We start from the raw sequence: 8255 nt of genomic DNA, 5'->3' as shown, positions 1-8255 counted from the left end.
CAACTGAAATATGGGGTCCGTTCTTCCTGGCTCAAGAGAGGGATGGCTCAAGATAGGCATCATGCGGGAGTGAAGGGGGATCAATTCTGCACGCACCAGACCCATATTGCAATACGTCACCGTAGGACCAATAGTTGAATGTACCTTCAGCCCCGCAGGAGCCTCCGGGAGCACCCAAGGCAATTTATTTAAAGGTATTTGAGAAAAAGACTGTTCAGTTTGAACCCACATCTTCTGTGTACCGTTCCTGCACCAAGCAATTATCCTGGTGAGATGGCCCGCTAAATGGTAACGTTTCATATCTGGCAGCCCGATCCCGCCTCTGCATTTGGATCTAAATAGGGTGGTTCTCTTTAAGCGTACTGGTTTGCCCGCCCATATAAAAACTCGTCTCTAATTGCCATTACTTTGCAATATTTCAAAGGTTTCATAGTATAGTGCTCATCACGTCTGCTTAACATGAAGAAGGTCCTGGATTCAATCCCCTGTAAAACCAATCTGTTCTTGGTGTTGAAATAATACCCTATCAAACTACAATATATGAATTTCTTGGCTTTGGTGCCGAATGATGGCATGTTTTGGCTTCCATCACCAATAGAACTACGAATTATTTTTTTTTACCTGGCGGTCAAAACTCGTCTCTAATTGCCATTACTTTGCAGGATTTCACAGGTTTCATAGTGTAGTGGTCATCACGTCTGCTTCACACGCAGAAGGTCCTGGGTTCAATCCCCAGTGAAACCAATCTGTTTTCAGTGTTGAAATAATTTCCTATCAACCTGTAAAATATGAAATTCTTGGTTTCGTTGCCAAATGACAATACATTTTGGCTTCTATTACAAGGAGAACTACGATTTTGGGTTTCTTTTTTATTGACCATTTTAGCAGAAAACATAATCCCATATTATAAAAATCCTGTTTGTTTCAAAAAATATAGTTCCCATAAATACAAAAGCAATTGACCAAACTATGTAGAAAAAAAGTAACACATTCAATATAAACTTCAATTTAAGCAAAATCCCTTTGTAGGAATAAAACTGGTAAAATATGTAAAAAAAATTGTAAATGTTTCATTAACCAAAAATACTTTCCTTCACCAATAAAAAGGCCCCGTCAGTTACAATTCTGCTCTGCTAGCCAATACACAGTAATTTCCATCAGGTTTCATAGTGTAGTGGTCATCACGTCTGCTTAACACACAGTAGGTCCTGGGTTCCATCCCCAGTAAAACCAATCTGTTCTTGGTGTTGAAATAATACCCTATCAAACTACAATATATGAAGTTCTTGACTTTCTTGCCGAATGATGGGATGTTTTTGCTTCCATCACCAACAGAACTGCGAATTATTATTTTTTTCCCCTGGCGGTCAAAACTCGTCTCCAATTGCCATTACTATGCAGGATTTCACAGGTTTCATAGTGTAGTGGTCATCACGTCTGCTTCACATGCAGAAGGTCCTGGGTTCAATCCCCAGTGAAACCAATCCATTTTCGGTGTTGAAGTAATTTCCTATCGACTTGTAATATATGAAATTCTTGGTTTCATTGCCAAATGACAAACTAAAGAGAAAAAAGTAACACATTCAATATAAACTTCAATTTAAGCAAAATCCCTTTGTAGGAAGAAAACTGGTAAAATATGTAATAAAAATTGTAAATGTATCATTAACCAAAAATACTTTCCTTCTGCAATGAAAAGGCCCCGTCAGTCACAATTCTGCTCCGATAGCCAATACTCTATAACTTTTTGTCAGGTTTCATAGTGTAGTGGTCATCACTAGAGTTGAGCGCGGTTCGCGGTTCGAGGATCTCCAGTTCGCGGCTTGAGTGATTTTGGGGGCTGTTCTAGATCGAACTAGAACTTGAGCTTTTTGCTAAAGCTCGATAGTTCTAGATACATTCGAGAATGGTTCTAGCAGCAAAAAGACAAGCTAATTACTAGCTGGCTTTCCGCTGTAATAGTGTAAGTCACTCTGTGACTCACACTATTATGAAATTTCAGTGTATAGTGTGCGGGAACAGCGCATTCAGATCACTGCTGTTTGATCGCCATTTTTTTTTTTTTTTTCCTTGTCTTCCTTCCCTAAGCGTGCGCGTGTAGTGGGGCGGGCCAGCATGTCAGCCAATCCCAGACACACACACAGCTAAGTGGACTTTTAGCCAGAGAAGCAACGGCATGTGTGATAGGATGTCCATGTCACATGTCCCTGCATTATAAAAACGGACATTTTCCTCCAGCACGCCATTATCTGCCTTCTGCGTCTTGGTGTCAGTCACCGCTGGCGTAGCTCCTGTATCCGATACTGCTGTGTACGCTCTATACACAGCGCTATACAGAATAGGGATAGAAATTTCTTTCAGTCCTTGTAAGGGCTAATACCGGCAGGGTCAGAGCCATAGGTGACAGTCACGTCCGTGAAAACAGATTTTAACAGCTACACAAGATGACAGCATCTGTGTAGCTAAGGTCAGGGATTTCCTAGCTGCATTTCCCCATTAGGAGGGATAGAAAGGGAGGATTCTTTTCCTCTACCCTGACCCACAACCCTGCCACTGTACCCTCCTGCCCTTTGCACACTCAAACTCATTGTTACTAAGCAATTATACTAGCAAACACTGAGGAAACTTACTGGCATCCTAAAAGTGGCTGTTGGACTTCATTATTGTCCCACTAGTGCAAAGATATTTGCAGCACGTCTGCCTGCATTGCACTCTCAAACTCATTGTTACTAAGCCATTATACTAGCAGACACTGAGGAAACTTAGTGGCATCCTAAAAGTGGCTGTTGGACTTCATTATTGTCCCACTAGTGCAAAGATATTTGCAGCACGTCTGCCTGCATTGCACACTCAAACTCATTGTTACTAAGCGATTATACTAGCAAACACTGAGGAAACTTAGTGGCATCCTAAAAGTGGCTGTTGGACTTCATTATTGTCCCACTAGTGCAAAGATATTTGCAGCACGTCTGCCTGCATTGCACACTCAAACTGATTGTTACTAAGCCATTATACTAGCAGACACTGAGGAAACTTAGTGGCATCCTAAATGTGGCTGTTGGACTTCATTATTGTCCCACTAGTGCAAAGATATTTGCAGCACGTCTGCCTGCATTGCACACTCAAACTCATTGTTACTAAGCCATCATACTAGCAAACTATGCTTCCAGTTTAAGGGCCGTAGTTGCATTGTCAGGGATAATTATTGTTGTTTATTCTGCTGTTAATAAAGCTAGACCACCGCTGAAATCTACAGCACCTCTCAATTTTTACTACCACATTTTCAGTGCACAATCTTGTCGCAATCAACATGAGTGGCAAAATGACAGATGCTGGTGGAAAGGGGAAGAGGCGTGTTGGAAAAGGAAAAAAAGGGGTTTGTCCGTGGGGAAGGTGGCAAAGCTCCATTAACATCTGCTGAAGATAGACCATCTTCCAGCAAAAGTAAGATGTCTACTACTTACCGTGGACAATCCGATGTGCTCCCTTTTTTACAGACACGAACAACTGGAACAAAGGTAGATGATGGCCAAAAAAGGATAATGCTTGAATGGATGTCAAGTGGTCCAACAAGTGCCCTCTCCGCCACCTCAACTACCGCATCCAAAAAACACCAGTCCTCTGAGTTGTCAGCCCAATCACACTTGCAATCTCCCAGCTCTGAAGTCTCCATCCACCCTGCACAGTATGGTGGAACTGAGATGGCTGAGTCTGCAGAGCTGTTCAGTCACACTATAGCCTGGGAATCAGAAGTTTGCTCCCAAGCTACAGTGAGTACAGACCAGGAAATGTTCTGCAGTGATGCCCAGAACCTTTGTGACTCTGATTCAGGCCATGAGGACCAAGTTTCTGAGCATAATGTTGACCCTTTTTCACAAACTGTAACACCTGTTGCTATAGACAATGAGGAACATACTGATGACGATGAGACGCAGATACCAGATTGGGATGACAACTTAAATATTCGGTCAGGGCAAGAAGAGGCTCGGTCTGAGGGTGAGGGGAGTGCAAACACAACAATTAATGAGGAAGTTCTAGATCCCACCTACTGTCAACCCACAGTCAGGCACTCGAGGAGGTCAACAGAGGCGGTGGAGGAGGATGCAACCGACGACGAAGTTACCTTGCGCCTTCCTGGACAGAGTCGGAGCACTGGTAGCACGTCTACAACTGCATCCTCAGCCACCACTCTGCCTCTGAGCACTTGTCGGGGTGGCTCAGCAGGTTGCATGCCCTCTAGGCCTTGCCTAGCCTGGTCTTTTTTTGATATAGCAAAAGATCGGCCAACTTATGTGATCTGTACAATTTGTCGTGATTCTGTTAGTAGAGGGCAAAATCTCAGCAGTTTGACAACTTCTTCCATGAATTGTCACATGAATAAATATCATATGTCCCAGTGGGAAGCACACCATGCTGCAATGCGGCCTAGCGGAGCAAACCATCCACCGCCTGGCCCTTCCAGTGCATCCGCACGCTCTTCATCTTCTAGGACTGTGGGGACAGCTGTCACACCTGGTTTTCCACGCAGAACTTCCACCACTGTAACCGCAACAGGTAGTTTGCTTGGTAGGTCGTCAGTTGGTTTGGAAGGGGAAACAAGTGCGTGTGTACAGCTCTCTCAGACATCGATAGCACCAACGTTGGATGAAGGCAACATCATGTCTACGCCTGCACTTTCCTCACAAACCTGCATTTTTCCAGGGACACCCTACTCTACACCGTCTACACACAGCAGCCAGATCTCTGTCCCTTAGATATAGACAAATAAAAGGCCATTTCCTGCGACAAAGCTAAGGGGTTGACTTTATCCCTCTGTAAGCTCTTGGCTACCGAAATGCTGCCTTTCCGCCTGGAGGACACACAGGATTTTAGAGACCTTATGTCTGTCGCTGTGCCCCAGTACCAGATTCCCAGTCGCCACTACTTCTCTAAGAAAGGTGTGCCCGCGCAACACCAGCATGTCGCACACAACATCATCGCTTCCTTGAGAAACTCTGTGTGTGAACGGGTGCATTTCACCACCGATACTTGGACCAGTAAGCATGGACAGGGACGTTACATGTCGCTGACTAGGCACTGGGTAACAATGGTGATAGATGGTGAAGGGTCTGCTGCACAAGTCTTTCTGTCCCCACGACTTGTATGTCAATCCTCTGTCTGTCCAAGTTCTGCCACTGCTTCTGCCTCCTCCACCTCATCTGGGTCCTCCACCTCCACCCCAAGCCTGCCTGGTCAGGCCACCAGCATTCTCACTGCGCAGAAGGAATCACGCACCCCTCATTACTATGCTGGCAGCAGAGCGCAACGGCATCAGGTGGTCTTTAGCTTGACATGTCTTGGAAATAGGAGTCACACAGTGGCAGAGTTGTGGGCAGCTCTGGAGACTGAGTTTGGTAAATGGTTGTCTCCACTTAACCTGCAGCCTGGTAAGGCCGTGTGCGACAATGCTGCAAACCTGGGTGCGGCCCTTCGCCTGGGCAAGGTGACACACGTGCCTTGTATGGCTCACGTGTTGAACCTTGTTGTCCAGCAATTTTTAACACACTATCCCGGCCTAGATGGCCTTCTGACCAGGGTACGAAAACTGTCTGCTCACTTCCGCCGTTCAACCGCCGCAGCTGAGCGACTTGCATCGCTCCAGGAGTCTTTTGGCTTGCCGGTTCATCGCCTGAAATGCGATGTGGCGACACGCTGGAATTCAGCTCTCCACATGTTACAGCGACTGTGGCAGCACCGCCGAGCCCTGGTGCAATACGTCATGACGTATAGCCTGGGCCAACGAGATGCAGAGGTGGGGAAGATCACCCTGATGGAGTGGTCTCAGATCAAGGACCTATGCACCCTTCTGCACAGTTTCGACATGGCGACGAATATGTTTAGCGCTGACAATGCCATTATCAGCATGACAATTCCAGTCATTTACATGCTGGAGCACACGCTAAACACTATTCGGAGTCAGGGGGTGGGACAGCAGGAAGGGGAGGAACTACAGGAGGATTCATATGCGCAAAACACAACAACATCACCAAGTTCCAGACGTTCATCATCACCAACGTGGCAGGCATGGGACCATGGGTGACAGGGATCAACAAGGGAACATGGTAGCAGGTGAAATGTTGAGGAAGGTGCAGGAGAACATGAAGAAATGGAGGACGAACTGTCCATGGACATGGAAGACTCAGCCGATGAGGGAGACCTTGGTCAAATTTCAGTTGAAAGAGGTTGGGGGAGATGTCAGAGGAAGAAAGAACGGTTAGCACCTCTATGCCACAAACACAGCGTGGACTTGGTCCGCATGGCTGCGCAAGACACATGAGCGCCTTCTTGCTGCACTACCTCCAACATGACCCTCGTATTGTCAAAATTAGAAGTGATGATGACTACTGGCTTGCCACACTATTAGATCCCCGGTACAAGTCCAAATTTTGTGACATAATTCCAGCCATAGAAAGGGACGCATGTATACAGGAGTATCAGCAGATGCTGTTACTCGATCTTGGCTTGGCTTTTCCACCAAACAACCGTGCAGGTGCAGTGAGTGAATCTACCAGTTGTAACTTGACAAACATGGGACGGTCTCGTCATCTTCAACAGTCTACCCGTACCAGTAGCACCGTATCTGGTGCTGGTATCAGCAATTTTATTGAATCTTTTCATAATTTTTTTAGACCGTCCTTTGCAAGGCCACCAGAGACAACAAGTCTGACACATAGTCAACGGCTGGAGAGGATGATACAGGAGTATCTCCAAATGAACATCGATGCCATGACATTGCAAATGGAGCCTTGGTCATTTTGGGCTTCAAATCTTGAAAAATGGCCAGAGCTCTCGACTTACGCCTTGGAGATTTTGTCGTGTCCAGCTGCCAGCGTTGTCTCTGAACGTGTCTTCAGTGCTGCTGGGTGTGTGCTGACAGATAAGCGCACGCGTCTGTCCAGTGACAATGTGGACAGAATAACAAGTCATGGATCCACAAGGAATTTACTACCCCTGTGTCATCCTGGGGAGAGTAAATGCTTGTGGATTTTGAATGTGCTTGATGCAAATCTAGCTGTGAAGTGTACAACTAGGGCACAAGTGCTGCCACTGAAGAAGTGGGTGTCTGTGTGGCCCAATTGTTGGAAAAAAGGAAGAGTCCACTTGGAGTAACCCTTGCTTGCTGTGTTTTTTAAAAGGAGCCAAGATGAACAAGTCATGGTTAAGCAAAGACTTTGCTACCTACCCCGGTGTCCTCCTGGCGACGGTTAAGTATGGCGTATTTTTGAATGTGCTTGATACAAACCTACCTGTGAAGTGCACTACTAGGGCACAAGTGCTGCCACTGAAGGGGTGGGTGTCTGTGTGGCCCAATTGTTGGAAAAAAGGGAGACTCCGCTTGGAGTAACCCTTGCTTGCTGTGTTTTTTAAAAGGAGCCAAGATGAACAAGTCATGGTTCAGCAAATACTTTGCTACCTACCCCGGGGTCATCCTGGGAACGGTTAAGTATGGCGTATTTTTGATTGTGCTTGATGCAAATCTACCTGTGAAGTGTATATCTGTGGCACAAGTGCTGCCACTGTAGGGGTGGGTGTCTGTGTGGCCTAATTTTTGGAAAAAAGGGAGACTCCGCTTGGAGTAACCCTTGCTTACATTGTTTTTAAAAATGATCCAAGATGAACAGATCTGGGATCAGGAAAGACTTTGCTACCTACCCCGGTGTCCTCCTGGGGACGGTTAAGTATGGCGTATTTTTGAATGTGCTTGATGTAAATCTAGCTGTGAAGTGTACAACTGGGGCACAAGTGCTGCCACTGAAGAGGGGAGTGTCTGTGTGGCCCAATTTTTTGAAAAAGGGAGACTCAGCTTGGAGTAACCCTTGCTTGCTGTGTTTTTTAAAAGGAGCCAAGATGAACAAGTCATGGTTCAGCAAAGACTTTGCTACCTACCCCGGGGTCATCCTGGAAACGGTTAAGTATGGCGTATTTTTGATTGTGCTTGATGCAAATCTAGCTGTGAAGTGTACAACTAGAGATGAGTGAATCGGTCGTGGTTCGGCTCGAGGTCGGCTCGCCGAGCCGAGGTCCCGTTCGAGTTCTGTTCGTCGAACGTTCGACGAACCGAACTCGAACCAATAGGCTATAATGGGAGGCAATCACAAACATAAAAATGCATTATAAATGTACACATACAGTTAATAAACATTGCCATAACACTTACAGGTCCCCGCGATCCCTCCTGCACTCTGTCTGCTGCCGCTATTCCATCCGATGATCGC

The 8255-nt window shown here is 46.0% G+C and overlaps 2 non-coding genes across 2 annotated transcripts; both read left to right on the top strand.

Annotated features, from left to right (window-relative positions):
* The first annotated feature begins 671 nt into the window (after window positions 1–671).
* On the top strand, window positions 672–744 carry TRNAV-CAC (transfer RNA valine (anticodon CAC)). Its single transcript has one exon. It is a non-coding gene; the product is annotated as a tRNA-Val (tRNA).
* Window positions 745–1410: 666 nt separating this feature from the next.
* Window positions 1411–1483, top strand: TRNAV-CAC (transfer RNA valine (anticodon CAC)). Its single transcript has one exon. It is a non-coding gene; the product is annotated as a tRNA-Val (tRNA).
* The last annotated feature ends 6772 nt before the right edge of the window (window positions 1484–8255 follow it).

The sequence above is a fragment of the Anomaloglossus baeobatrachus genome, chromosome 2 (assembly GCF_048569485.1).
Source record: "Anomaloglossus baeobatrachus isolate aAnoBae1 chromosome 2, aAnoBae1.hap1, whole genome shotgun sequence".
Taxonomy (NCBI): domain Eukaryota; kingdom Metazoa; phylum Chordata; class Amphibia; order Anura; family Aromobatidae; genus Anomaloglossus; species Anomaloglossus baeobatrachus.
This window is presented reverse-complemented; position numbering and strand designations above follow the sequence as displayed.